Source organism: Mus caroli, unplaced genomic scaffold, assembly GCF_978045245.1.
Source record: "Mus caroli unplaced genomic scaffold, Mus_caroli_1 scaffold_9, whole genome shotgun sequence".
NCBI classification, from domain to species: domain Eukaryota; kingdom Metazoa; phylum Chordata; class Mammalia; order Rodentia; family Muridae; genus Mus; species Mus caroli.
Window position 1 is genome coordinate 34,606,715 of NW_028227264.1, and position 11,563 is coordinate 34,618,277.

General features: G+C 37.7%; 1 long non-coding RNA gene across 1 annotated transcript; it reads right to left on the reverse strand.

Annotated features, from left to right (window-relative positions):
- Positions 1-145: 145 nt before the first annotated feature.
- Positions 146-10,915, reverse strand: LOC147002616 (uncharacterized). Its single transcript, XR_015048395.1, has 3 exons — positions 10,671-10,915; positions 10,370-10,490; positions 146-2,323 (listed from the first exon to the last, which is right to left on the reverse strand). It is a non-coding gene; the product is annotated as an uncharacterized LOC147002616 (long non-coding RNA).
- Between the last annotated feature and the right edge of the window lie 648 nt (positions 10,916-11,563).

The following is an 11,563-nucleotide window of genomic DNA, read 5'->3' on the forward strand; positions in this document are numbered from 1 at the left end:
TCTTATTTTTTTCTTTTTTTTTATTTGAATATTTTCTTTACTTACATTTCAAATGTTATCCCTTTATCAGGTTTTCCCCCTTCCAGAGATCCCCTATCCCATCCCCCTCCCCACCCCACCCCGCTTTTATTAGGGTGTTCACGCACCAACCCACTCCCGCTTCCCACCCTCAATTCCTCTACACTGGGGAATCTATATAGCCTTCATAGGACCAAGGACCTCTTCTCCCATTGATGCCTGACAAGGCCATCCTCTGCTACATATTCAGCTGGAGCCATGTGTACTCCTTGGTTAGTGGCTTAGACCCTACAAGCTATGAGGGGGTCTGTTTAGTTGATATTGCTGTTCTTCCTATGGGGTTTCAAATCCCTTCAGCTCCTTCAGTCCTTTCTCTAACTCCTCCATTGGGGACCTATGCTCAGTCTAATTAATATCTTCTTGTGAATCCATGAGATTAAAGAAAAATTACTGAACAAAAATTAGGAATTTTTAAAACCATATACAACCATATATTACATCTAATTTATATATTATTGTTATTCATTTTCTTCAGTGCTTATTACTTTTAACTATTTGCTCAAATGTTCCTGTTCGTTTGGCAAGAGGAAGAAACCATACATTAAATAAACCATGTATTATGAAGCTATTTCCAGCCTGAAGCTTGTAATTTTATATCAAGTCACCAAAATGTTATTAAAGTTTAGTGCTAAAATATAGCATGCAGCAGTCAAACTGTCAACTTGTAGAATATAGAGTCTGAAATCACATGGAATTACATGCTATTTCAAATTGATCCTGACTTTGATAAAGAAGAAATTTCCTGAGCTTACATTTAAGAAGATTTAAATACACAAATTAAAACCAGAGTTTTGCTCTTATTTGACTTTTAGCTTGTAAACAAACAAACAGACAGACAAAAATCAGTATTTGAATACATAAGAGAAAGCTAACAACACACATCAGAGCTAGTTAGAAATGTCCTCTAAATGATAGGGCAACATATGTGCAGGAGCTAAAGCTCAGGCAGGTATCACAAATGTGGGTAAAAACTGCAGGACACAGAAAGTGAAGAGCTTTTGACTTTGATGTTCTTCCTTTTCTTTCAGCATTTTCTTCAAAATGTTCTACATGCTGCCTTTTTTGAAAATACTCTGTGCTTTCTTTTAATTTTTTCATAGAATACTTCTTGAAATATATTTGTCTAACCACTTTATAAAGGACAAAATAAGATAGTCTTTGCAATTTGATTATGGTCATGGCCCATCACTGGGATATCCATAAATGATAATGAAGTAAAAGAGATTTAATTCCTATGTTATTTATATAAATGAACAGATGTTCAAATTTAAATTAAGGCTGAGACAGGATTTAATGTTATGACAGTGATAAGTAGAAAACAGTTAACATGTGACCCCCATAGCATATGATTGAATAGTTTGTCCCAAGTTGCTGGAACTTTTAGAAAAGGGTTGTGTGACCATGTTGGAGTAAGTGTATCACTGGCAGTAGGATTGGAGGTTTCAGAAGCCCACACCATTCCCAATTAATGTTCTTTGCCTTTTGTTAATTAAAATGTGAGTTCTCAATTTCTCCAGCAACATGCCTGCCTGCCTGATGCACATTCCATGCCATTTTGGTCATGGATTCTACCCAGCTGAAGCTGTAAACCCAAATAAATTCTTTCCTCTATAAGTTACTTTCATCACAGTGTCTTAGACAGTCATAAAAGGGTGACTGAGACAGTATGAATTAAGGAGGTGGAGGGAAAGAATAGAGAGATAGGAATGATCAATCACTAGAAAAATGATTAAAAAAAAAAACCATGAGAGAACTTATAAATCTTAGGCTATTGCCCTTTGTTACCACACAGAACTTGAAGGTTAGATGAGTAGGATGAACAGAAAGGCCCCACTGCCAGGGCAGTGGCTGCTTCTGCATGAATTGCTGGTAAACGAGTGAAGCTTCCCAGTCGTGGAGGCAACTTCTGCATGAGGACCTAATTGAAGACTGCCTGAGTGCCACTTGAAAGATATGCTTGCTTTGGACCAATAGGATGTGGGTGGAGGGTATAAACGGAGCTCCTGAGAATTAATAAAGGAGCTTGCTGCTGCATTCTCAGCTGCTCCTAGAGTCTGAGCCATTGATTCCAAACCTTCTAATCTACTGCCCCCAATAGGCATGTCATGCAGGATGGTAGAGTCAATCAGCAGAGATCCTATTGATGAAGATGATATCACTTCAGACATAAGACTTTGAGGGTTCAAGCTAGAACTGACCAGGAAGCTTTTTCCTTGAAGACCAACTCTCAGTACTTGAAGATCCTCTGCAAATTGCCAAGAAAAAAAAATCAATAATCTTATCCAGTGTAAAACCTATGACTCAGAACAATAACAATGCTGGTAATTTATTTTCAAGGGTGCAGTGGTAGAACTTCCAATGCCATCCAGACTCAAAGAACCTTACATAAGAGGCTGATATCTTATAAAAAGCAGAGGACTAGAACATATCCTGTGAGATAATGTTTTCTATATATCACAAAGAAGTTATGCCCATGAAATAAAAATATGTGCTTTTTAAAATTTTACCTTATCATTTCTGCCCTCCCAGTCATCACCTCCCACAATTCTTATCCATTCTCCCTCACTTTCTCCTATGATAGGTTAGAGACCACACGTAATACCCCCATTCTGGCACATTAAGTCTCTGTGAGGCTAGGCAGATCCTTTCCCACTGAGGCCAGACAAAGCAGCCCAGGTAGAATATAGCCCACAGACAAACAACAGCTTTTGGGGAGGTCCCTGCTCTTGCACGTAGAGGCCCACATGAAGACCTACATGTACATCTGCTATATATGTGTAGGGAAGGGGAGACCAGGTCCAGCCAGTATACGCTCTTTGGTTGATGATTCAGTCACTGAGAGCCCCGAGGGTCCAGGTTAATTGACTCTACTGGTCTTCCTGTGGCGTTTCTATTCCCTTCAAGGGCCTCAATCTTTCTCTCAGTTCTTCCATAAGAGTCCCAATGCTCCATTACCTATTTGAATGTGTATCTCTGGATCTATTTGAGTCAGCTGCTGTATGGAGCCTTTCAGAGAAAAGCCATGCTAAAGTCCAGTCATGCATGTCATTTTGGATCTTGGGTACCTCACTCAGGATGATATTCTCAACTTCTATCATTTGCCTGCAAAATTCATGATTTCTTTGACTTAATAGCTGAATATCATTCCATTGTGCAGATGGACCACATTCTGTATCCACTGAGGTTGTTTCTAGTTTCTGACTATTATGAATACAGCTGCTGTGAACGTAGTTAATCAAGTGTCATTGTGGGGTAGTGGAGCATCCTTTGAGTATAGGCTCAGCAACGGTATAGCTGAGCCTAGAAGTAGAACTAGTCCCAGTTTTCTGAGAATCTACCAAATTGATTTCCAAAGTGGTTGTGCAAATTTGTACCCCACCATCAATGGAGGATTGTTCCTATGATTACAGTTCTGCCAGCTAACTCCTACAGCTAATAAACACCTTCAGTAAAGTGGCTGGATACAAATTTAACTCAAAGAAATCAGTAGTCCTCCTTTATACAAATGATAAATGGGTCAAGAAAGAAATTAGGGAAACAACATCCTTTACAATAGCCACAAATAATATCAAATATCTTCATGTAACTCTAACCAAGTAAGTGAAAAATCTATATGACAAAACAGGGGCTTTTAAACAAAACTTGCCCAAATAAAATTCCATTTGTTATGCCAACATTAATGGAGGAATTCTCAAAAAGATTATACTGTTAGGATGAAGAATTATGGATAATTAATGGCTGCTGAAATAACAAGAATAAGTCTTCCCTAATATGGACAAATAAACTAATGCTATCTAATCAAAAGTGCTCACCTCCAGCCACATATGAGTGATGCTAAATAGAACTTGAGAGAGAGTTGGGGTATGTAAGAAATTGAAAGAAGGAAGGAGATATAGAGTACAAATAATATAAATACAATCATCATGTATAAAATTCCCAATTTTGGAGGGGTGTGAGTCTCTCTCTCTCTCTCTCTCTCTCTCTCTCTCTCTCTCTCTCACACACACACACACACACACACACACACTCTGTATGTGTGTTTGAGACAGGGTTTTTGTGTATAGCCTTGAATATCTTGGAACTCACTCTGTAGAGCAGGTTGGCCTTCAACTCAGAGATCTGTCTCTGCCTCCTGAGTGCTGGGATTAAAAACTTATCCCATGACCACGAATCCCTTTTGAAAGTTAAATAATATAAAAGGAATCTTGGAATATTTGAAAGAAAAGAATTCATAAAGAAACACAAATGAGAATAATTTGTGAACACTAATGTCAAATATCCAGAAAAAGAAATAAATTCAAGAGAACATAATTTCCAGTGTTAGATGTGATGATACAGCAAATGTAATAGAATATGTGAGCAGTTTACTCTGAAATCATACCCTACGGAATAAGAGTATGCCATATCCATACACAGAGCTGGGGATACACCTGATTGGTGTGATAAAGGAATGAAGAAATGAAAGACACAGAGACATACAGAAAAGCTGAGATTAGGAAAACTGGGTTTTCTAGTGAAGAAATCTCAGCCCCCATAAACTCAAAATATTTGTCTCACAGTCAAATATGGAGGTACACTATGGCATACAGCTAAATCAAGAAGGCACGATTCATGACATATAGTTGAATTAATGAGGAAAATTTAGATAACCTACACAGGAGCAGCCTCTGTAGAGGAAAAGCCATCAGGGTGTAAATGTTCTGTAGTAGAAAACTACAGCAGACATTTTCTGCACATACTATCAACATTCATACTCAACTCCAAACAACTTTGTTGGTCCTCTGAGTCTCACCTAGAGAAGGCTTTTCATTACTGTGGGCTTAAAGCATGACCATGTTCACATCAACAACACACACGCTCTAAGAATGTCACTGGCTCAGGGATTCCTCTGCTCCCCCACAAGAATAGCCACATGTGAGGGACTTTGCTGCCATGGGACATTTCTTTCTCGCCTTTAAATTTTTCAAATTTTCCTCATATAAAAAGCTGAAATTATGTAATTCTTTGGCTATCATGTAACAGTTGGATATGTGTACATTATACATTTAAATCAGGATAAAATTATCTACCTCTTTAAGCCTCTATAGTTTCTTTATGGAAAAACATTCCATTTTTCTTATTTTTAAAAATTTTTGTGTTCAGGTGCTTTACTGCATGAATATTTATCTTTTAAAAAGTTTTGTGTCTGAGTGCTTTGTTGACATGTATATATATGTTTGACCAGTTTCATACCTGGTAACCACAGCTTCCAGAAGAGATCTTAAGATCTCCTTGATCTGGAATAGCAAATGGTTGTGAGCCATTAAGCAGGTAGTTGGGAACTGAATCTGAGTTCTCTGCAAGAGCAGCCACTGCTCTTAATAGCTGATCCATCTCTCCAGTCCCAATATCCCTTCTTTAAACATTTTGAAATATAATGAATACATATGCTCTCAGTTTTATATCCAACTGGTAATCCAGAATTCATACATGTCACAAAGGTTTGTTAATGTAAAGAGAAGGCATGCTACTGACAGTCCTTTTAGAGAGCTCTTTGTTTACAGGAAACAAAAAAACATAACTTTCTGGAAAGATCCTTTCCTAGAGATATAAAGCCTAAGTGTCTCACCATTACATTATTATTATTTTAATGTTATAAAACTTCACATATGATAAAACTTTCATTTACAAAAATGTCTCCCTCAAAGTATTTACCTTAATACTTGAGTGATCTTAGTAAGGCATTTGCCTTTTCTCATGCCTTAGCTTACCCTTCTACAAAATGAGATCTTTAGACTAATGAGTACAAATCTGTAAGCTGCCTCTCTATCCATCAAAACATACCACATCAGAACTATTCTCCTAAAGCATAATGTTTTGAAGTCTGGACATATTCCATTGGACCATATTATTCCTCTACTATAGAAGAAAATTGTAAAATGTTCCTTTATCAAGCCATTCTTTTATTCTGTCTGATTAAAATAGCTGGTTGAGATACTAGAATTAGCCAGTAATTATAATGGATTCTCTGAGACTCAGACACTAAAAGTCATAGTGCAACTGTTGTTGTGGGTCCAGAATAGCAGTTCTCATAATTCTCAGTTTACTGTTTTCACATGTGTGTCATCTATTCTGATTCTTCTTCTGCCAGAAATAGAAATCAGAGCTGAGTACAAATGAGTCTAAATGGGTAGCTATTTTGATTTTTGAACATGCAATTTCCACAATGAAGTGTAAAGCCCACATCAATATATTAACCTGGAAATGCTACAACTCTCTTTAGAAATACTTAATGTTCGGTCTCAGCATCCTGAATGTGAAACCCATTGTGATTTTCTCAGCTACAGTCCTCTCCCTTGTAGAAGTTATTCACCATGAAATGATTTTATGAATAGTGAGACCTTTCTTCATACTAGAGAATTTTTACCTACTAGATATTTAGTCCAAGATCATAAAATTAAATCATGTAAGATATACAAAGATAAAAATACTGGCACCAGCAAAGAGAGATATAGAATGATTTACAAAGGTTGGAGGTATAGCCTATGAAACAGACATGTAAAGACACAGCTGTGCTGTGCATTTGCTTTCAAAACAGCAATTCGTATTGCATACATTCTTGTATGCTTTGCTTGTTAATCTAACCACCTTAGGAAACATATAAATTAACCTTATAGGTATCATACCCTGACAAATATTTAATAAAAGAATGGACTAAGGAAAAGACAGAAGTGAAAGAAGAGAAGGAGTGAAGAAAGTGGGAAGGAGGGAATGAAGGAAATTATGACGTGGCCCCATTTTTACTTAGAACTGCTTTGACCTAATCCCCTAGTACAGGGAAATGCCAGGGCCAGGAAGCAGGAGTGGATGGGTTGGAGAGCAGGGCAGGTAGAGGGTCTAAGGAACTTTCTGGATAGCATTTGAATTATAAATGAAGAAAATATCTAATAAAAACATTTTTTTTAAAAAAGGTGTTTGCTCATTTTTGAAATTCCCCCAAAGTCATGGGATTAATCTCATGGAAGCTTGCTGGTACTTCAAGTTTACACTTTAAAATTGAGGCCTGGTCATGAAATCTTCGTTGGGTTGGTTTTCCAAGAGCTTGTCAAGCAATAAAAATAGAAGTATTATTTGGGTGGTCTCCTGGGACTCATCTTTCAGCTTCAACTCTCTAATCTATCTTCTCACTCATTCTGTGGCTATAATGCTGAAGTCTCAACTAAGTTGCTGTCAGCCAAAGGCCAAGCAAAATGCTAGACTATCTGCATATATGCGGTTCATTTTTTTTCAGGGCCTACAATCAACAATGATGGATTGTATTATATTCTTGGGGAGTCATGAAAAACATTTACTAAACACACGTAGGCAACAACAACAAAAACAACAGATCAAACTAAGGAAACGACTCAGGTTCAACTTGGCAAACTAAAGGGTTGTTTTGGGGTAACATAAATAAGGGTTTATGATTACTTACAAGAATAGAAATGACTCAAAAATAGCTGTATCACCAAAGACCACCCTACCATGGGTAACAGCTCACAAAAGTTAGAAAACTGCATCAATGAAAAAACTACACCTCTCATCTTAAAGAGAATAAGAGAGAGTTTACTCTGGGGCCATTTTGAGTAATTGTGATGCAGGAATGCAGATTTAGATTACCCCAAATTCTGTATTGTGAAGTGGAAGCAATTTCATGCTGTTTTAATAGGTCTATGGAAAAAGTCATAAATCAAGACAGTTTTTTTTGTTTGTTTGTTTATTATATTAAATATTTTCTTCATTTACATTTCCATTGCTATCCCAAAAGTCCCCCATACCCTCCTGCCCACTCACCTACCCACTCACTCCCACTTCTTGGCCCTGGAGTTCCACTGTACTAAGGCATATAAAGTTTGCAAGACCAACGGGCCTCTCTTTTCACTGATGGCCGACAAGACCATCTTCTGATACATATGCAGCTAGAGACACCAGCTCTGGGGGTACTGGTTAGTTCATATTGTTGTTCCACCTATAGGGTTGCAGACCCCTTTAGCTCCTTGGGTACTTTCTCTAGCTCCTCCATGGGGGGCCCTATGATCCATCCAATAGCTGACTGTGAGCATCCACTTCTGTGTTTGCTAGGCCCCAGCATAGCCTCACAAGAGACAGCTATATCAGGATCCTTTCAGCAAAATCATCCTGGTTTATGCAATGGTGTCAGCGTTTCGAGGCTGATTATGGGATAGATCCCTCGATATGGCAGTCTCTAGATGGTCCATCCTTTTGTCTCAGCTCCAAACTTTGTCCCTGTAACTCCTTCCATGGGTGTTTTGTTCCCAGTTCTAAAAAGGAGCAAAGTGTCCACATTTTGATCTTCGTTCTTCTTGAGTTTCATGTGTTTTGCAAATTGTATCTTGTATCTTGGATATTCTACGTTTCTGGGCTAATATCCACTTATCAGTGGGTACATATCATGTGAGTTCTTTTGTGATTGGGTTACCTCACTCAGGATAATGCCCTCCAGGTCTATCCATTTGCCTAGGAATTTCATAAATTCATTCTTTTTAATAGCTGAGTAGTACTCCATTGTGTAAATGTACCACATTTTCTGTATCCATTCCTCTCTTGAGGGGCATCTGGGTTCTTTCCAGCTTCTGGCTATTATAAATAAGGCTGCTATGAACATAGTGGAACATGTGTCCTTCTTACCAGTTGGGACATCTTCTGGATATATGCCCAGGAAAGGTATTGCAGGATCCTCCTGTAGTACTATGTCCAATTTTCTGAGGAACCACCAGACTGATTTCCAGAGTGATTGTACAAGCTTGTAAGCCCACCAGCAATGGAGGAGTGTTCCACTTTCTCCACATCCTTGCCAGTATCTGCTGTCACCTGAATTTTTGATCTTAGCCATTCTGACTGGTGTGAGGTGGAATCTCTGGGTTGTTTTGATTTGCATTTCCCTGATGATTAAGGATGTTGAACAATTTTTCAGGTGCTTCACAGCCATTTGGTATTACTCAGGTGAGAATTCTTTGTTTAGCTCTGAGCCCGATTTTTTAATGGGGTTATTTGATTTTCTCGAGTCCAGCTTCTTGAGTTCTTTGCATATATTGGATATTAGTCCCATATCTGATTTAGGATTGGTAAAGGTCCTTTCCCAATCTGTTGATGGCCTTTTTGTCTTATTGACAGTGTCGTTTACCTTACAGAAGCTTTGCAATTTTATGAGGTCCCATTTGTTGATTCTCGATCTTATAGCACAAGCTATTGCTGTTCTGTAGAGGAATTTTCCCCCTGCGCCCATATCTTAGAGGCTTTTCTCCCACTTTCTCCTCTATAAGTTTCAGTGTCTCTGATTTTATGTGGAGTTCATTGATCAACTTATTCTTGAGCTTTGTACAAGGAGATAAGAATTGATCAATTTGCATTCTTCTACATGACACCACCACTTGAGCCAGCGCCATTTTTTTGAAAATGCTGTCTTTTTTTCCCACTGTATGGTTTTAGCTCCTTTGCCAAAGATCAAGTGACCATAGGTGTGTGGGTTCATTTCTGGGTCTTCAATCCTATTCCATTGACCTATCTGTCTGTTGCTGTACCAGTACTATGCAGTTTTTACCACATTTTTTCTGTAGTACAGGACCCTGATTTAGCTGTCTCCTGTGAGGCTATATCAGTGCCTGGCAAATACAGAAGTGGATGCTCACAGTCATCTATTAGATGTAACATAGGGCCCCCAATGGAGGAGCTAGAGAAGGTACCTAACGAGCTAGCTGAAGGGTCTGCAACCCTATATTAGGAACAACAATATGAACTAACCAGTACCCCCAGAGCTCATGTCTCTAGCTGCAAATGTAGCAGAAGATGGCCTAGTCGACCATCATTGGGAGGAGAGGCCTTTGGTCTTACTAAGATTATATGCCCCAGTACAGGGTAAATCCAGGGCCAGGAAGCAACAGTGGGTGGGTTGGGGAGTAAGGTCAGGGGAGGGTATAGGGGGCTTTGGGGATAGCATTTGAAATGTAAATGAAGAAAACACCTAATAAAAAAGACTATATATATGTATATATATATATTATGTATATATGTATATATATATATATATATATATATTATGTATATATGTATATTACCTGACATTCCACTGCAAATGTTAAGTGGTATTGAATAACTCATTAAAAACACTTCATTCCACTGTGTATGTAGAAGCATAGTTTGGGCTTTTGTCATTTTGAGTATCTACTGTCCTTGGGTTTCTAAGTCAATATTACAAAAGCAATGTGGCCTGTTTTATTACATCAACATCTTATTTGAGAATAATTCTACTTACATACAGAGAAAGGACACAGTGGAGAGGTTCCATCTGTCTATGATGCTGGGGTTACTGAGGGTTCTTTTGTCTTTTCCCAGTTTTAAAACAAAAGGTATTACTTTTCCCCATGAAGAACAGACTGAAACAATAGCCAAGCAGACAAAATCAAACTATTTATTTTTACAATTGAAAGATTGTTATCTATGTTCTCATAAATTGCACAAAAATGGTTACTGATTTCTGCAGAATATAGCAGTTTCAAAAATGGAGCATTTTATTATTGATATAAGAGTAATATAAAAATTTCAAAGGAAGACACCTGGAAATGAAAATCCTGATTAGGTAGAAACTAGTTTTCAGTTTCCTCAAGATGCCTGCTTAACATTGTTCCCTGTCACTTGGCTGATTGTCTTCTTCATCCTGTCTCGCTGCACCTGAACACAAAGATAAACATACCCATAACACAACCATATCTGAAGGAAGAGAATAAAATTGCATGTTCCAACCTAGCAAAAAATTGTATCAGAAAGATTTGTTCAACTCCTGAAAACCCAGTGATGTCTATTCTGGTTTGGATTTAATCAGAGGTATCATATAGAACTTTTAATTAGAAAGAAGAAACTATTGCCTTTTTGGGATGTTACAAAGCAATGTTTATCCAGTAATATATTGTTCACACTGAATCAAATGAAACTTTAGTACATCCTTCCAAATCCCTTCATAATTCAATCTTGAATTGAGCAACACAGAACAAAAGAATCAATTTCCCTTTAAGAAATAAATGTTTAATCATCATACTGGATCTGTGTCAACCTTCAAAATGTTTACAAATGCGAAAAGTGAAATAAAATAAAATACACATCATACTTCATTGTAAGACACTGCTAAAAGTATTCTACACACACACACACACACACACACACACATGTGTGCACATGCGCACACGCACATGCGCACATGCACATGCGCACATGCACATGCGCACACACATTGTATTTGGCAAATTCAACTATATTTCTTTTCTGTGTCTTTTTGTTATTGTTGTCTTGCCATTACTTCTTTCAAGCTTCACTTCAAGTACTTAGACCATTAAATCTGTACCAAACTCCAATTTAGGTATGTGAAACGCTCACCTAAAAAATATCATCTAGTATGTAGGGCATTATATTTTGCCCAGGAATTTGTACCATACACTCAACCATTAAAGAATAT